The sequence below is a fragment of the Scylla paramamosain genome, chromosome 32, assembly GCF_035594125.1.
Source record: "Scylla paramamosain isolate STU-SP2022 chromosome 32, ASM3559412v1, whole genome shotgun sequence".
NCBI classification, from domain to species: Eukaryota; Metazoa; Arthropoda; class Malacostraca; order Decapoda; family Portunidae; genus Scylla; species Scylla paramamosain.
Genome location: NC_087182.1, coordinates 8,547,310 through 8,566,597, shown reverse-complemented (window position 1 = coordinate 8,566,597; position 19,288 = coordinate 8,547,310). Strand labels below are relative to the sequence as shown.

Here is a 19,288-nt window from a genome sequence, read left to right as displayed (position 1 = left end):
TCCCATTAGACAATCTGACTGGTTTCGCATCAGACGGTGCATCAAATGTGATGGGTAACTACAACAGCGTCACCAGCAGACTGAGAGAAGAATGTCCTGGCATTACTGTCTTTAGATGTGTCTTCCACAGCATCCATTTGTGTGCTAGTGAAGCAGCTAAAACCTTGCCTCGTGCATGCGAGGAATTGCCACGAAACATATATAATTATTTTGCACATAGCGGAAAGAGGAAATCTGAGTTTCTGGAATTCCAGGGTTTCTGCAATTTAAATCCGCATAAAATACTACATGGTAGTGCAACAAGGTGGTTATCATTACATGAGGCTGTGGCAAGGGTTTTGGAGCAGTGGAGCGCCCCAAGGTTGTATTTTCAGAGTGAGGTTTATGATTGTAGGTTGCTGGCTGTTGAAAACATTAGGAAGGCACTAGAGGATCAAGCAATTGTCTGCTATCTACATTTCTTGAATTACATTTTGCCACATGTAAATAATTTTAACTTAGTGTTCCAGAATAAAGGCCCAACACTTCATTTGATTCATGACAAAATGTCTAGCCTGTATCGGTTTTTGGTACATTCCATTTGTCAGGAGCATTTACTTTGTAAAGTTCCCTTATATGATATCAACCCAGCAAACGGCAGCCTACACAAACCTGTTCATCAAATTTACCTTGGGGCAAAATTACACTCGTTGTTTCAGGCACCAGAATATGTGAATAATGTAGATATGATGACTGACATCAGGTTAAGATGTAGGACTTTTCTTATTGTACTATATCATGAAATCAAGAAAAGACGACTTAAATAATAAGTTATGGATGCTGACACGATATTTGCATCCTAGGAAAGTAATGGATCCCACCGCCAGAGCAAACATGTCATCCCTCAGCGACTTAATGGATGAACTGCCAAGGATCACCAATATGTATGATAAACAGGCTGTTCATAACGAGTGGAGAACTGTTCAGTTTTATAAATTCCCATACCATCTTAAAGACCAAAGTATGATATTTGCCTACTCTATGTTCATCTTATGACAATTACAGACGCCATGGGAAATATCCAGTACCGGACCTTTGTTACATTTGCGCTTAATGTCCTGTCGCTTCCAACTTCCAATGCTGATGTTGAACGGCTATTCTCTAAACTAATCATAAAGCGAAAACAGAGAAGTTGCCTCCATATGAATACTGTTAATCATTAATGGCTTTGAGTGAGATTTCACTTCAGCAAGGTGACTGTAGAACATCTGAACCTAGTTTAGAAATGTTATTGTGTGTCTGCAACTAAATCTGATCATGCAGTATTGTTCATGTTGGTGGGTGATCACTTTATTTACTGTACATATAGCTTTCTACACACTAATCATGCAGTATTGTTCATGTTGGCGGGTGATCACTTTATTTACTGTACATATAGCTTTGTACACACTAATCATGCAGTATTGTTCATGTTGGCGGGTGATCACTTTATTTACTGTACTTATACCTTTCTCCACACTAATCATGTTTTTTTTGGTAAACTAATTTATTTCGTTTTGATAATGAATATATATATATATATATATATATATATATATATATATATATATATATATATATATATATATATATATATATATATATATATATATATATATATATATATATATATATTATATATATAATGTTTTTTTTTCCCATATGGCAAAATTTCCTCAAAACTTTGTTTTACATATGCCTTTTTTCTTAAATCTGCGTATAATTGCTACTTTATTCTACATTTAGACCAGAAGTATTGGAAACACATTGTCGTTGACTTACAAGCTCTCAGCATCACATGGATAGATGGACAGAGACGTTGTATCACACCTTTAGTTAAAAGTGCACAAGTGGCGGTTTCTCTCTCTCTCTCTCTCTCTCTCTCTCTCTCTCTCTCTCTCTCTCTCTCTCTCTCTCTCTCTCTCTCTCTCTCTCTCTCTCTCTCTCTCTCTCTCTCTCTCTGTACCATATGTAGAAAATGCGCCATGTCTAGAAGCGATAGTGATGTCATCAGAGATAAGGCCTGGGAACGGAAGTCGGAGACAAACGACAAATATCGTACCTCTTTTTTTTTTTTTCGTGCTGGTAACAGATGATCCTGCACTATAACATTCCATGAATACACAAAGTGGGTATGAAATGAATTACTTAGGGCAAAAACAAGAAGAACAAGAGTGTAGTTACGCTGTGGGAAATGTGCTGAAAAGCCTTTGCCAACATGTTTTTAATGTGCCTGGTGACATATTATATCAGCGCTGATACCATGGCCTCATCACGGGAATTAATTAACACTTGTTGTATCAGGGCTCATGTTATGGCCTCATCGCGGGAGTTGATTAACACTTCTAGCAGTTCTTCTTACTTTATCTAGCGAGGACGTTTGTGCACGGGATGGGGAACGTATCCTGAACCAAAAAAAAATGGTCTTCTGCTGAACTGACTGTCATATGATATAATTCTAAAAGATCTACTGCTTTTGTAAAAGACCAAGGAAAAAAAAATGAGTGACGACAACAATTATTATCCTCGTCATCTTTTTTGGGCATTACGTTTATTAGACAGTGATGAAGAAATCGAATACAGTGAGAATGCAAATGTGGATAATGAAGGCGAGGATCTATTTGCTAGTGACGATGAAAATAAAGGAAGTAATGAAGGAAATTATTCACAAGTATTGGCAGAAGCAAGTAATACTCAGTATCCTTACCTTTCTTATGCATTAGGTTGAGGTGACTTTCCTGAAGAAAATGAAACAAGTGAAAGTGATGATATGGAAAGCGACGTTGTACTCACCAGTGATAGTGAAAGCGAAGTAAGTCATGAAGAAAGTGATTCTGAAGAAAATAAAGAAAATGATAATGCTAACACTTACGTGCAAACCCATGATGTGTCCATACATGATGGCGATGAAAACGAACAAAATGATGGTGACAATTAATCACACAGTGACGGACTACATCATTATCTTCGTCATCTCTTTTTTGCATCAGGTTTAGAAGGCAGTGATGAAGAAAATTAAGGTAATGAAACTCAGTAGAAAATATTATCGAAAACTGTGGCCGGAAACGCGTTTAAAGAGTAACTGCTAACCGTTCATTCCACACAAGTGAGCAATCTGCTGCAAGGCGAGGGAGAGACATGCAGTTAGCTCATTCCTAAGAGCAGAGTGAAAAGAGCGATAAAAGACCGCAACAGAAGCTACATCGTGGCGGACACGAAGGTTGAAGACAGTCAGTTAGATGACAGCTAGTTGTTCACTACATCATTCCGACTGCAACTGCCAAGGTAAATATGCCACAGTGTATATTTTGAAATTTCTGAAATGCAAGGAAGGCTGAAACAATTCATTTTATGTAATTATACAAAATGTTTCTGCATGCATAGTCAAATTACAGAAGTGTCTGGCTACCTGTCGTACTTGATCCCGTTCTCTTCAGTTTTCACATCAATAGAAAACGGCGGAAATTTTACGTCACTACCAGCTACGGGAAAACGGCACCACTGCTTCAGAGAAGGAAGATGTGACGCACTGGACCATGTTTATATATTAATTTAAATTACAAATTTTTCCTTATAGAAGAGTAACTTTTCGTGTCATAGAAAAAGTATAAGGGCGTTCCAAAAATATTCATACAGTTTTTAAGAAATAGGAGGAAAGACGAGTGTGTCTCGCAGAAATAGCTATTTACCATTGTACTGTAACAGTGCGACACCAGACATGGCCTCAAAACGAGCCTGGAAAGCTCCAGTCTGGACCTACATGGACTAAATAATGCCTGACGCTACTGTGTGCTTAGTGTGCAAGGACACACTTAAGTATGATGGAAATATTTAAAGTATGATTAAGCATTTCCCCACGAAACATCCATTAGAATACGTGGAGATGCGGGAAGAGTCTGTGCCAGATATGGCTGGGAGTCAGAGACCAGCAGGAGCATCATCAGCCACGGTGCAGCCTACTTTATATCGAACGATTGACAGGACTCTGTTCTACAAAAATTACTCTGCTAAGAAGAAGGAACTTGATCACCTTTTAATGAAAACGATTGTTCAAGATCTTCAGCCACTATCTATAACTGAAGATAAAAGGATTTAAAAGTTTCGTTCATGGTCTAAATCCTTGGCATGAGATGCCTAGTCAGTCGCAGAGTGTTGACGAGAACTAATTTACCATTTCTTTATGAACAAGAAGTACAGAAAGTCCGTAAAGAACTTGAAAAAGCTAAAGACATTGATTGCATTGACCACAGACATCTGGACATGCAGGCAAACAAAAGGTTTTGTCACTGTCACAGCACACTTCATTTCTCATGATTTTAATCTTAGATCTGTTGTATTGGAAACAGTCAGAATGACAAAAATTCATGAAGCACAGAATATAGCAGAGGAACTGACACATGTATGCAGTAAATGGGAAATTCTAGACAAGAATTGTGTTGTTACTGACAATGCTGCCAGTATGAGTTCAGCAATAAAGAACATCATGAATTTGCGTCATCTTCCATGCTTTGCTTATGCACTAAATTTAGTTGTACAGGATTTATTGAAAAATGTAAGAGAAATGCAAATAACAAAAGATAAAGTAAAACAAATTGTTGTCTTTTTCCACCATAGTGTCAAAACCTCTGACAAACTGAGCCAGCTTCACCTACAGCACGGTGTTCCTGTCAAGAAACTAATTTAAGACGAAGAGACTAGGTGGAACTCTACTTTCTATGTGCTGGAACGCTTCATTCAGCAAAGTGATCTCGTCACCACTACACTTTGCTTGCTGGGGAAAAATGACTTGTGCCTTCGCAGTGATGAGCTTAACCACATAGAAAAAAAAATGCAATTGCTATATTAGACTATTTTGATGATACAACAAGGCGAGGAGTTTCTGGCGCTGGTGTGCTTGATAAAGCAAATGTTTGGGATTCGAGATTCTGCTTTTGAACGCGAATGTGTAATGAACCGATCGAAAATTATTGCATGTCTACATCTCGCTCCTGTGTGCCTTCATTGCGTAGCTTTTCAACAGGTCTGCTCCTTCAGTGTCCCTCTTGTCATCTAAAAAATTACTAAACCCACAACGTATACTAAGATCACCACCTTGCCTCCGTTTTCTTCGTCCCTTCATTTCCATTCTTGTCCTTGTCACCGTCGTCGTCCTTGACCTCCTTCTCCTCCTCCTCCTCCTCCCCCTTGCTTTTGTTTTTGTTGTTGTTGTTGTTGTTTTTGTTGTTGTTCTCCTCCTCCTCCTCCTCCTCCTCCTCCTCCTTTTCCGTCTTCACCACCACCACCACCACCACCACCACCACCCACATCCCCTTTACAGTACCACCAGTCCCCTGAACAGTCGCCACCCCTCACGTAAGCCCATAACCCAACGCTAACACTTGCCTCCCCTTGGTTCCTGCAGCAGAGGGAGGTGTTCCACGCGCCCTTCTTCACCACCTGGTTCTGCACGGCCTGGATGGGGCTCTTCTGCCCGCTCTGCCTCGCCTGCCACTCCTGCTTCCGGAGGGACAAGGACTCACTCAAGGTCTCCCTCAAAACCATCGCGCAGAACTTCAGGGACCGCGGCGTCACTTTCAGTAAGTTGAGAGAGAGAGAGAGAGAGATCATTTCTGGCTGCGCGTTGTAATTCCACGCTCACGGCGGCACAACAGCAAGAAGAGGCGTCCCGAGCCCCGCCTAAGGACAATGTCTGGGGGATTTCTAGGGATGAGCCGCTCGAGCTGGCTGCCGCCTTGTTGTCCTGGTCACTGCTGAGACCGAGGCCAGGGAGGGAGGGAGAGAGGGAGGAAGAAAAGGGACTTAGCTTGGAGGAAGAGCTTGTCTCTGTTTTATTCTCTTCGCACGGATGATTGTTTCAATAGGGGGACTGAACTGTATCTATTTATTTGTTGCGAGAGATCCAAGCGCGATACATACAGTTACATGTGTGTGTGTGTGTGTGTGTGTTTGCGTGCGAGGCAGCATCACAACACACACAGAGGCCGAGTAGTGGCGCTACATCCCTGAGAGAGTCACGGGGACTAAGGCGGTTATGAGATGAAAGGTGGGCGAGAACTTCACACTCCAGAATAGATTCCAGCGCCTGATGTGAGAGAATCGGGAAGGCGTGACTTCACCTTCAGACATCGCAGCGATCGTGCCTCAGCCATGCAAGTGAAGCAAGAGTCGAGGATAAAGTTGCCTTGATTTGGCTTGGCAGGTTGTCAATGCCTTGTTATTATTCTAGCGACATATTATGAAATTCCATCCAAGTCAGCTGCCGTTGAAGGATAAATGACAAGAAAGAATATTTTGCTAGCAATAAAAAAAAATTAATGTGTTAAATCAGAAGGATAGGACACGATAGAAAATTTGTAATATATTAATGGTGAAGTATTGCGAAAAGACTCAACTAAAATAGCTTTCTTAACAGATGTTGACACTGCAAAGAGAGAGAGAGAGAGAGAGAGAGAGAGAGAGAGAGAGAGAGAGAGAGAGAGAGAGAGAGAGAGAGAGAGAGAGAGAGAGAGAGAGAGAAATAATTTGGGATTATTTTATTAGCTTTTGGGCACAACCCACCAGAATAATATAAACTGACATGAAAAAAAAAAAAAACTGACTATTTTTTAAAGACTGAAAGATGGACGATTATTGATTATTGTTGATAAAAGGAATATTTTCAGTGGGGAGAAAAAGCGGTACTAGTTTTCTGTCTTGAACGTGTGAGGATCATATAGTAGTGTTATATGTTGTTATCGTCCAAAGTTTATTGTGTTAGGTACAGACAGGAAGGTCTCACGCGTGGAATCAATAATGGTTCAGAGGAAAAGAGGAACAGCAGCATTAAGAAGGATGAAGCTACGTCAGAGAAACACAGTAAAGAAAAGTTCCTGGCGGGGTAACTAGAATGATTGGGTTTTAGAAGATCATGGATGTTGCCTACAGGATGATGGGTCTCGGCTCAGGCTCGATGAACAGAAGACAAAGGCAAAGTTGACTGGACAAAACTAGGGTGCCAAAAATACGTGTAAATGAGCAAGAGAAGAGAGAAGTGGGGAGTGTACTGATGCAGGACTGATGAACATTAGACACTGTGTTCTTGATTAGCAATGGAAGGTCGGGAGAACAATGTGAAAAACTAAGATGGAAAATATTAGTAGACGTGTGGCTAGAGAACACAGTGTTGCAGGAAGTCAAAATACCGAGAAATATAGAAGAACTATTGTATAATGAAACTTTCTGTTGTGGAAGATCGGGAGTAAAGCTGATGAAAACTGCGTCATCATCATCATCATCATCATCATCATCATCATCATCATCATCATCATCATCATCATCATCATGAAATAAGGAAAGCTTCTGAAAATATTATTGAAAGAATGCAACGTGTTGAGATAGAAATCATGGGAGACGCGCACAGTACTTCTAGTGACTGTAATTTCTGCTTCTCATTCTCAATATTTTTGTATCACCAGTTCTACGTTTTTGCGACAGGAACATGAAGGAGTGTGCGAACGATAAAGTTTCACAAAGCAAAGAACGCTTTCGGCAGAGGCAAGTTAAAGGCAGCAGAGAGTGAGGGATGCGGGGCCACTTGCCTCGGTGCAATGGTTGGCGCTGAGGTGACGCGTGGTGTGGTGACCGCCTCCTACAGATTTTACCTGGTTTACGTTTCAGGTGTGTGTGTGTGTGTGTGTGTGCGTGTGTGTGTGTGTGTGTGTGTGTGTGTGTGTGTGTAAACGTTAACTCAAGTCGTTTCATTTCCTCACGTCACTTACACTCTAGAATTTGACATGTTAACAGAGACGTGTCCTTTCATCCCTCGAGGAGTGATGCCCGCCTGCCTCCCGCTCCAGCACGGCAGGTAAAGAAAACGAGAGTCTGTTCTCCGCCTCCCCTGGGACACCTGTTTCAGATTGGAAAAGTTCTGCATTATTTTTACCGAATCTCTTAATCTCTTGCTAATAGGAAACGGCGAGCAACAAGCGACCTTTCATGGTTATTCATCACGATTCGAGATTACGACCTTAAATGTAACTTGTTTATCAATGCACCTTATATTTACATGTGACAGAGTAGTCAGGCGGGCATGGAGGGAAGGGCGCCTGAAGTGTGTGGACAGTGTGAAGACCAGTGCCAAGAAATGCCGGGGTTTTGGATGCCGGAGAAAATCGGTGATGGTAAACTGTTGACGGTAGAAGATTAATTGGGAATTTTTTTTTGGCGATGCAGGTCAGATGGAAAATTTTTAAAGGTGGAAAAAATTATGGGTAGTTTCCGTGATGGAAGAAAGATAAGGAGTTTGTCGAGGCTGGTGACTGGCGGCTGGTCAGTGTTGGTGTCTTCACTCCATGGAGAGAGCTCTGAAAGTTGATACAACAAAGACACGTATAAAAAAAAGTATAGAAGAATGAAAGCAGCGTTAGTTAAAGAGTGGAAGGTTTTCATCACATCACTGGTTCACTTCAGGCTGAAACACAAGCAAAGGCAAACAGTCACATCGAAAACAAGCCACCAGCAAGGGACGCTCAGTGGAAACTCGATAACAGCCAATACCTGCCGTGAAATTACCTCGTGCCGCCGCCGCCCTTCACGCCACCACGCCTCAGGACGCAGCATTACGAGCTGATAGTGTAAAAAAAAAAAAACGCAAATAGGAATCCAAAGGGCTTTCAGATATACAAGTGTACGGACAGTGCTCTGTGATCAAATTTACAGATATGATGGCGAAATTTAAACATACACTAATACTCCCGCGTGTGGACTTGTCATTAGTGTATCTGATGAATGAGCATTGCAGCAACTTTCATAGCTGAACAATTATTGATAGACCATTGGGAGATTTAGCAGTACAATACACACAAGAACGTACCCTACCATCCACTGGGAACACAGGCAACACACACACTCAAGAACCATCCTACTTACGCCGCAGGCACGCAGTGAACTGTTACTAACATTGAAGGGACAAAAACCAGCAATGTAGCTTTCCTGACAAAGTTTTCTTGGCTTTAGTCGTTTAGTGGACAAAGGAGAGGGAGAGAAGACGCAAAACACAAGACGAAGGGAGAAAGGCATGGAGAAAGAGAGAGAGAGAGAGAGAGAGAGAGAGAGAGAGAGAGAGAGAGAGAGAGAGAGAGAGAGAGAGAGAGAGAGAGAGAGAGAGAGATGGAGAGAGAGAGAGAGAGAGAGAGAGAGAGAGAGGGAGAGAGAGAGAAGGGGTGAGGCTGGGTAATGAGGATCATCCTCTGAATAGGTATTCTCGCCACCAGTTTGTTAATGAAGGCCAGTGGGAAGCTCGGCAAGGACTACACGTGAGGACAGAATGGGAGCAGTGAAAGGCAGAGAGGTAGTTAGACTGGCCAGTGATAATGATCTCGAAATTTCCTTCCTTTCTTCACCATTTTCTTAATCCTTTTCCTTCAGAGCATCTTCTCCCCAATTATTTACGTTTTGACGCTCATACTTATGCTAGTGTATTAAATAACTCTATAGCTTGAAAATACAAAACTTGACCTCTTAGTCTCTCATTTCGTATCTATGTGTCCATGCAGACAGTCTTTCAGTGCTGTGAATGTTAACAGGGAGTGCAGCACAGTGAGGGTTTAATGAGACCCACGGGCAAACTCACTAAAAAGAAACAACAGAAAGGCAGGAAAGTGGAGAGGCTAATGATGCCGCCCTCTGAGAATTAGTCCCCCATTCGTTCGGTGATAAGACCCAGGGGCGAGGCTACCAAAGACTTTCGCCGCCTAAGTCAGGAAGGGACACGACGAGGAAACTGGAGAGGCTGATGATGACTCGCTCTCAGATCCAATCCCTCTTTTGGTTTTATAAATAGATCCTAGAGGCATACACACACACTGACACACACACACACACACACACACACACACACACACACACACACACACACACACACACACACACACACACACACACACACACACACACACACACACACACACACACACACACACACACACACACACACACACACACACTAACTAACTATAGTGACGTTTGCAAGCAACAAAACCACGCAGGAACTTTGCTTCTCACTCATGCATGTAAACGAGGAAACTCTCAGTAAAGTGATGGCTATTTGGGATGCTGAGGGTGTAATATGGTTATGAGAGGACTGTTACACGAGGCATTAAGGGAGGAACTGGTTGAGTAAGTGGTATAGAGAAGGTAGGTAGGCTGGAGATTACATTCATACCAGAAAACGATTTTATTCAATATAAGGACACTCACATAAGCATGAAACAGTCCTTTACAGTACAACAATAGATGCACTGTACTCAGATGAAATACTAATGATGATACATACAATATATTCACGATAACCTCCAGCATCATTGCATCACATACTATAACTGTTTTGATGGACTAATGCTTACATAGCTGCACCATACGTATTCTTGCTTCTGGATAGCGTATTACAGTACGAGTACATTACCTAATCCTTTCACTGCTACAATCTTCCTTTGTTAACTTTGAAACCGGTGTGAAAAAAATGTTTGCATGGATACAGAAGAGAGAGAGAGAGAGAGAGAGAGAGAGAGAGAGAGAGAGAGAGAGAGAGAGAGAGAGAGAGAGAGAGAGAGAGAGAGAGAGAGAGAGAGAGAGAGAATTAATTTAGCTACAGGACAAGTTGAGTCTGTAGCACATAAGTGTCTAAAAACTGATGGTTGGATACGGGAAAATAGTTATGTAGTAGTGAAAGGGTTGATATCAAGAGTAATACTAATTTGTCACGTAGTTTATATCATCTACTACTCACTGAAATCCCACTATTAACATTCCTGATTCAGTATAACGTACAGCACCATTACTTCACCTACAACCTGTGCATTACGAGTACTGTCAGTGTCTTAACCTCTGCATATTATCGGTTATTACACAACAATGCACCTCACACATGATGCAGGATAACATGCAGCACAGTCACACATGATGTTGGCGATAATGTAGGGGGCCAGGCATATGTTCGTGAGCCGCGGGTTACCGCGGATACACTCTTCCCTGCTTCATGGCCATGCGCAACCTCATGTCAACACACTCCATGAATTCTGCAAGAGGGTTTGTGATGAGCAGCACAGCAGCACGGCACCTCTTCACTGCGGTGACCTGCCTGCTGCCTCGCTGCGGTGACTCACGCTCCCAGGGAAGGACATGCTGTGGCCGGTCTTGAACCTCATTGATATTGATGGCGTCATATTTTGGGAGCAGACTCTGAAATTAGCTCTTCTCCAGTTTAGTCTTGAAACCGCAGATGTTTTTTGACAAGGTTTTCAGCTCTTTTCCTTACGTGGTCCTCCTGGGAAAACTGCGCTCGCCACGCATCCATGACAACGTTGTGGCGATGTCGTTTCTTCCCTGAGTGTCCATACCTCTTATTTCACATCCTCAGTTTTATGATCCCTGTTTTTCTCTTTCTTCAGCTTCTTCTACACATTTTTACTTTGCCTGGATTCCAGGCTGGCGATCCTTTTTGATACAAATTCCCACGAAATGTTTTCGGAGATGGTGTGTTTCCCGTCATGGCGTCCTTGGCGTCCCGCATTGCCATGACGACCATCACTGGTCGCAGGTACCCTTATATTTATCTCAGCCTTATTCGCCCACACACCATGCATGTTTCACCACACGCCAACACACGTCCATATACGCACGCATGCAGTATCCACAGCCATTCTTATACGCCCGTACGGAACCATACATCCATACACACGCCTACATAAAGCCATACATACTTCAGCAGACAGCCACACAAGGAAATGCACGTCCACCCAAGTCCACACACCCACACGCACTCACAGGCATTCATACACGCATATACGTATCGATACATCCAAACACACGCCCACATAAAACCATACCTGCTTCCACACTCGCCTACGTAAGGAAATACACGCCCACACACACCCAATTAAAACTACACGTGCACGCAAACATTCGCACATTCCTGTACGTATACATATACCTATACACACGCCCACACATATGTAAACACGCACCCACACATCCATAAATTAAATAAGATTACATGACATCGAAACAAAAGCTTCAAGATGCTGCCGACACGGTTTTTCAGTCACCACTTTTTAAAGGCTGGCCTTATCCATTTCAGCCACTGATGACTAAAACCAATGATTAGCGGCAAAGATAATACATATAGCTTTGATTTGTTGGTCACTGATGAAACATTACAGCGCCAGATAGACGATTTCTGCAACGCCTAAATTTGCAGTGAAGCCAGCTTGGGCATCTATATAATTTGTGACAAAACATAGCCCAAAAAATCAGAAACACCGTCCCATAAACACCCAGAAAACAGAACAACATGGCAAAAACACCCTCAGACAACAGCAACAACAGCAATAACAACATCCCTATCCTCCCCAAAACACCTTGAAAATACACAAACGTCAGCAGGGTAGGTAGCGGTACACACACACACACACACACACACACACACACACTGGGTAGGTAGATGAGTGAGTGGGTATTTGGATGTGTGGCTGGGTGAATTGGTGTGCGGATGCGTGTGGATGGGTGAGTGATTGGGTAGGTGGATGGGTAGGTTGGTAATCGGGATGTGGATGTGTTTGTGGATGTGTAGGTGCATGGATAAGTGGATAGTTTGTGTGTGGAAGTTTGTGTGGATGGTTGAGTGAATGGGAAGATGGATGGGTAAATGGGTAGTTGAATGGGTGGGTGAGTGAGTGGAGAGTGTGGGTAATGTGGTGTGTGGATGAGGTGAGGAAGGGTACACCAGCTCAGCGTAACACACAAAATTAGAAGTTGTTTTTTCTCATCCCTTGCACCTCTTTCATAGCCCAGTTATAAACTTTAATCAACGGCTTGACATCAGCACCCACCCACGCTTCGCAGCCGTACCAGTGAAGACAAAAGTGCCGCGCCGGAAAGACTGCGCTTCATAATGAATGGCACATTTTTATAGTTTCGTATAAAGGAGGCTAATTTCAATACATGACATCATTTGTTTTGTGCGTGTTGCTTCACCACAGACGATAGACAATACTTAGCTATTACGGGCGAATGGGCTGCTATAATACGCCGTTAGACAGTGGGAGGACTCGATACGAGGGGGACAGTGCAGCGGGGTTTTGTACCTCGACCATATATGTGTCGTTGCTCGTTATGGTGTTTTTTTTTTTTTTTTTCCCTAGACGTGGATGGCGATTCTTACCCAGCGGGTGGAGTTTGTTGTAGATGTTGTATTACTTCCTTGTATGTGGGTTGGTAAAAGAGATTGGTGATCTCATTAGTGTGACTTGGCATTAAAACCAGTTGTGAAAAGAGTGCAGGAGTTACGAGGATCCCTGGACACCCGAATTTGAGCCCTGCACTGAATCACTTGGGAGGCAGTTCAGGCGAGGTAGTCGAATTGCAGCAGCTGTGAGAAGCGGCCGAAAATTGTGGTCGTAGCAGAATAATTTTCCTTAGAGTATTTTTTTCTTTTTATTTTGGCAACTAGAAGTGAGTGAGTGAGTCGGTAGGGTTGGGTGGGGTGTCTCCCTGTTCTTCCCCCTCGCCTCTGGCGTGTGTCATCGCCTGAGACGTGGCTCTAAGCAGTGTTCTCACGTTCTATTCGGTCACAGTCCACGCTTTACTAAAGGCAGACGTACAGACAAGCCCGTACTACCTGGAGGAGACGGGGAAGGGGTTTACAGCTAGTGGGCCAGTTGCTTCAAGGGTTATTTGAGTCACTTACCGCAGTACGCCCATGTCTATACATATAGCTTTCAGGGGTCTCCATTAATCTGCCTGTGAGTGTACTTCCCTGCAAGGCACTTAGTGTATATATTTAGACGTGACTCCTCGCCTTTTCCGGAGGCAAGTACTTTGTGTGGCAGTGAGAGGTCCTCCACTCTCCTGGTGTTTGCCGCTTATTGCAACTGTTCTTCCCGGGAACGAAGCTGGCGATTCTTTCCCAGCTTCTGGAAATAGTTGTTGTAATATATCCTTGTCTGTGGATGAGAGATACAGACTGATGACCCTTAAGTGTATGTAACTGGTGTTATGACTGTTTCGTAAAGAGAGCAAGAATTTCAAAAGGATCTTATAAACTATACTAGGCATTGCACCCAATCGCGTAGGTGGTGACTATTGGGGAACTAGTCCAGTTGAGGCAGGTATGGGAAAGGAGAAGGCGGTAATAAAACGCAGTCTTCTTATATAAGTATACTAAAGAGGATTTAGCATACAGAGCTGCACGACTCCCCGGTGGAGTGGCTGTTTTTGCTTTGGTAAGGTCAGACAGACGTGGTGAGTGCTCTCATCGTTCTGTCCCAACGTCGCTACCTCACGCATCTTTGCCATTTCTCCTCCAGCCTGACATCACGCCAGACCACAGCCCTGCCTCTGTAAACCATCGCTCCAGAAATACTGGAATGCTAAGGAAAATAACATTAACGATATGTTACCTTCAGTCAGTTAGTACGTAAATAGCTCGTTCACCAAACTAACATACGAACACACACACACACACACACACACACACACACACACAGAGAGAGACACGAGAACCATTCATAGTTAAAACAGAACAAAGGGTAGCCGTAACAACACAAGAAGAAGAACAAGAAGAAGAAGAAGAAGAAGAAGAAGAAGAAGAAGAAGAAGAAGTTATTTGTAACAGCATACGAGCAAACAGATGAGATAAAAGGGAATCACTAGATTAGTGACAAGGAACACACAAGACTTCATTTATCCTTCATTCAAGCTTACACCTTCATTCTAAAGGCAATAAAAAGTTTCTTCTACTCCTCTTGCACTAATCCGCCTGCTACCTGTAACAAGACATGGCATATGAGATTAAAGGGAATTACGAGTGACGAGGAAGACATAATTAAGGCTTTATTTATGACCTACTCCTTTTTTTACTTTTATTGTAAAGGCAATAACGTGTTTCTTGTTCATTTACCTTGTGTTGTCACTTTACAAAATGGAGCCTTAAGCCTGAAATGTAGCAATTGGGTCTGTTCATGAAAGAAGCTAGGTGTTACGGTGGGCATGAAAGCGTTACCGCCTTTATTTGTGCCTTATTATACATTTTCGCTATCTTTATCGTATTTGTAAAGGAAATAAAGCTTTCATTATACCCTACACTTATTTTATTCCCCATTCACAATACTTAACGAAACACATATAGCAAAGAATTAAACTAAAACAATGCTAGCGAAAAATATACGAGACAAGTCAACAGATGCACGATAATTATTAGATAGTGTACGATATTTGAGATAAAGAAGCAATAATACTTAACTAAACACATAGGAAACAGTAGATAAAAATAACTAAATTAAGACTTGTGAAAATATACGAGAAAAAGGCTTAATTCAACAGATGTACGATAGTTATCTAATAGAAGCGGAAATACGTAAGCAAACACATGCTCCAAAATAAAACTAATTAATCTATAACAATACTTCTAGAAAAAAAAATAATAATATTTAACCATAAGACATGAGAAAAAAAAACATTCAAAACCTAAACATTTTCCTCTAAAACCGCCTAATTTGCCAACAAATGCTAAAAACAAAAACTCCACACTCGTCATTAATAGTCTAATTACTTAAATAGATAGTACAATAGTCTTGCTTCTCACCCCCCAGACACGCCTACTGATAACGAACACAACACCCTATCTTATGAGCTACTGTTGGCTTGCTATTGGCCAGAGTTCAGGCATTTGAACCCTTCGCCAACCAATCAAGATTGCCACGCGTCTTATTCTCACTTATAAGCCAATATTGCCGAAGTTTTAAGAGTAATTACGCATTTCAAGCTCGATTTTAAACATAAAATTTTAAGGGATTAAGCTTAAAATATTTACCTAATTTACAAACAAATTAGTTCAATTCGTCTCAAGAAACATTAACGAAAAACAAGCGGAAATAATTCATTTCAACACCGTGAAAGTTAGGAATGGACACCATTGTATCTATGAACGGGAGAGTAACACCCCCCCCCCTATAATGTAGTAGCCGCCCCTCCCATTCCAGCCCTGTGTCCCTCCCCTCCCTAGCACGAGGAACACCCGCACTTATGGCCTGCTGTTGGCTAGAATTTTGTGCTTAACTTGAATTTTTTGATGTTTCGTAGCTTTGCGATGAAGCCAATTATTTTGTTGTTTGTGGGTTTGTTTTTCATTTATCTCTTATTCCTCGTGTTGGTATGAGTCGTTTGTGAGTTGATGTTTGTTATCCCACGCATTCTAGATATGTTCAGGGTTTTTGATGAGTTCCTCACCAGCCAGGCTGAGCAGCAGAGATATTAATGGATGTTCCTTTCTCCCGGGTGACTTTTTTTTTTTTCTATCCTTGTATGAAGTTATTCATTATTTCCTGTGTGTTATTCATCTATTCATCTTATTCTATACGTGCACCCTGTTATTCTGTTTATCTGTTTTGTTGTTTATTTCCCTTGTATGAAGTCATTCGTTATTCCCTGTGTGATATTCATGTATTTATCTTGTTTAATACACATTATTCTGTTACATCTCCTCATTACTTCGTCTGTTACGTTTATTTACTTATTCATCACCATATCATTTTTTTTCCCTTATCCCTTTTCCCTTTGGTCCCTTATCTTCAGATTCCGTGGATTTCTTTGCATTTATCGCTGTGTGTGTCTCATTAAGTTTATTGAAGATTGCTTAAATCTACCTATGTATCTTATTTTTCTGTTTTGTGCTTTTATATTTGTTTGTTTAATTATGACAAAGTAAAAATGAAAATTTTAGTTTTCTCTGTTTCTATTTCTTTTAATTTATTCACTTATCATTTTTTTTATTTCATTTATATTTCCATTGTCTTTCAACACACTCCTCTCTCACCTCACCGACTCTGTACATCTTGTGCAATGATTTTACAATCAGTCACATTTTGATGGCGCTGTCTTAGAAGGAATTAGATAAAATAAATACTTGCGAATTACAAGCAATCTTAGTCATTTATTGAGCGTAAGTACAAAAAAAAAAAAAAAACATGGTCTTTTATGTCACGAATACAAAAATATTCCGAGTCTTAATAATGATAATGCATGTGGGAGCCGGCAAGAGGGGCTGAGTGGCTCGTTCCTGCGCCGGTCAGGCGGCAGAGAGGAGAGCGGTGGGCGTGGGCGTGCGTACCAGACTCGTCTCCTCACGCGGCAGTCACGTGGAATCTGTGTTCACAATGAAAGAGCTTATATATCACCAGCAAGTTACTTATCAGCTGTATGAATCATTAGTTATGTTTTAACACTTCAGACAACAAAATGCGTGGCATCGCTGAACAAGTGTGTGATCCTCGGATGTGTGACAAACATGAGGAGAGCGAGTCACTCACGCACACACACACACACACACACACACACCAGACAAGATACACCACCTCAAGCTGACCAACAACAGACAGTGGTACGCTTAGATCAAAGCTTTGTGTGGCCTACAAAAGCACACTTCGTCTCTTCCTTGCACCTCACACCTTCCTGCTACTCTCGCGGCTCAGGAGATGAACGATCACTTTGCTGCTATCTGTCAAACCTTTCCTCCCCTCCACACCACTCTGCTTCCTGCCTATCTTCCGGCCCCCTCTCATCCCCCCAGTGTCCAGGCGGTGGATGTTTTTAAGAGAGTACTCAAATTCAAACCAAGATCCACCACACCCACTGACCTTCCTATAAAAATTTACAAGGAATTTGCTGTAGAGCTAGCAACACCGCTATGCTCAATAATAAACACTTCACTCTCCCAACACTCTTGCCCCGAGGACTGGAAGACATCTTACGTCACCCCCATCCCCAAAACCTCCAGTCCACAGTCACTCAATGACCTCAGGCCAGTCTCTATCACCCCCATCCCTAGCCTTATTTGTGAAGATTTTGTATATGACTGGGCCTACACCAAAATCTGTAATACCGTGGATATCAGACAGTTTGGAAATATTAAAGCCACCTCCACCTCCCATTACCTGACCAGCTTCCTTGAATTCATCCACAGCCACCTGGACAAGCGAAACACCTCTCTAGCTGTTGCTTTTGTGGACTTCAAAAAGGCTTTTGATCTTGTTGATCACACTGTTGTCATCAGCAAGGCAGTGAGTCTGGGTCTCCCTCCTAACCTGATAGCGTGGCTAGTCGACTTCCTCACAGGGAGGCGTCAGGCCGTTCGCTATCAGGGCTCTGTCTCTACTTTCCAACAGCTGACTTGTGGGGTCCACCAGGGGACCAAGATGGGTCCTTTATGCTTCCTCCTCCTCATTAACGACGCCCTCACTGACACCCCCCATCGCTGGAAGTATGTGGACGACTGCACCGTGGGCGTCCCAGTTTCCACCAAGAACCCGGACTACTCGCCACTGCAAGCGATCCTGGAGCGGCTGCAGACGTGGACGGAGGAGAGCAGGATGACCATCAACCACAACAAAACTGTGGTGATGCATTTCTGTACCTCCTCTGTACCAGTGCCCCCTCCCCAGCTCTCAGTGGGCCCTCACCCCCTCCAGGTGGTCCGATGTGCCAAGCTCCTCGGAGTCACGGTGGACGACCAGCTGACCTGGAAGCAGCATGTCGCCAGCACCATAAGATCAGCTACCTACAGGCTGTACATGCTGCGCAGACTCAGGTCGCTGGGGACGCCGACAGATGAGTTAAGGGGGGTGTATCTTACTTTCATCCTCCACAAACTCATGTACGCCTCCCCAGCGTGGTCCTCCTCCCTCACACAAACTCAACAGCTACAGTTGGAGAGTGTGCAGAAAAGGGCGTGCAGGGTCATCCTTGGCCCTGCAAACACCACCTATGAAGAAGCCCTGAACACCCTGAGGCTGTCCAGACTATCCACCAGGTACCGTGAGGCTCTGGAGAAGTTTGGAAGGGGACTTCTGAATCATCCACGTCTCAGAAACATGCTGCCGCCTGACGCGCCTCGCCCTACCCGTGCCACCAGACACCACAATAAGATAACGCCCCTAAAGGCGCCACGTATGGACCGGTACAGACTCAGTGCGATTCCCACCATGGTGCGAGCCATCAATCAATAGTCCCTTCTAGATTTGACTTACCTTTAGGATTAATGTCAAGTATTTCCCCACCCCCAATGTACATTTTCAGTTTGTTGACTGCCTAAAGAATAAACCGTTTATTATTATTATTATTATTATAATTACACACACACACACACACACACACACACACACACACACACACACACACACACACACACACACACACACACACACACACACACACACGCACACATCAGACAAGCATACGC

At 42.8% G+C, this 19,288-nt stretch overlaps 1 long non-coding RNA gene across 1 annotated transcript in view; it reads left to right on the top strand.

Moving 5' to 3' along the window:
* LOC135088903 (uncharacterized) overlaps positions 1-5,645 on the top strand; it is a 60,173-nt gene extending 54,528 nt beyond the window's left edge. Inside the window, exon 3 of the long non-coding RNA XR_010261164.1 lies at positions 5,420-5,645. This is a non-coding gene — a long non-coding RNA (uncharacterized LOC135088903). The remainder of the gene's footprint in view (positions 1-5,419) is intronic.
* Positions 5,646-19,288: the final 13,643 nt, after the last annotated feature.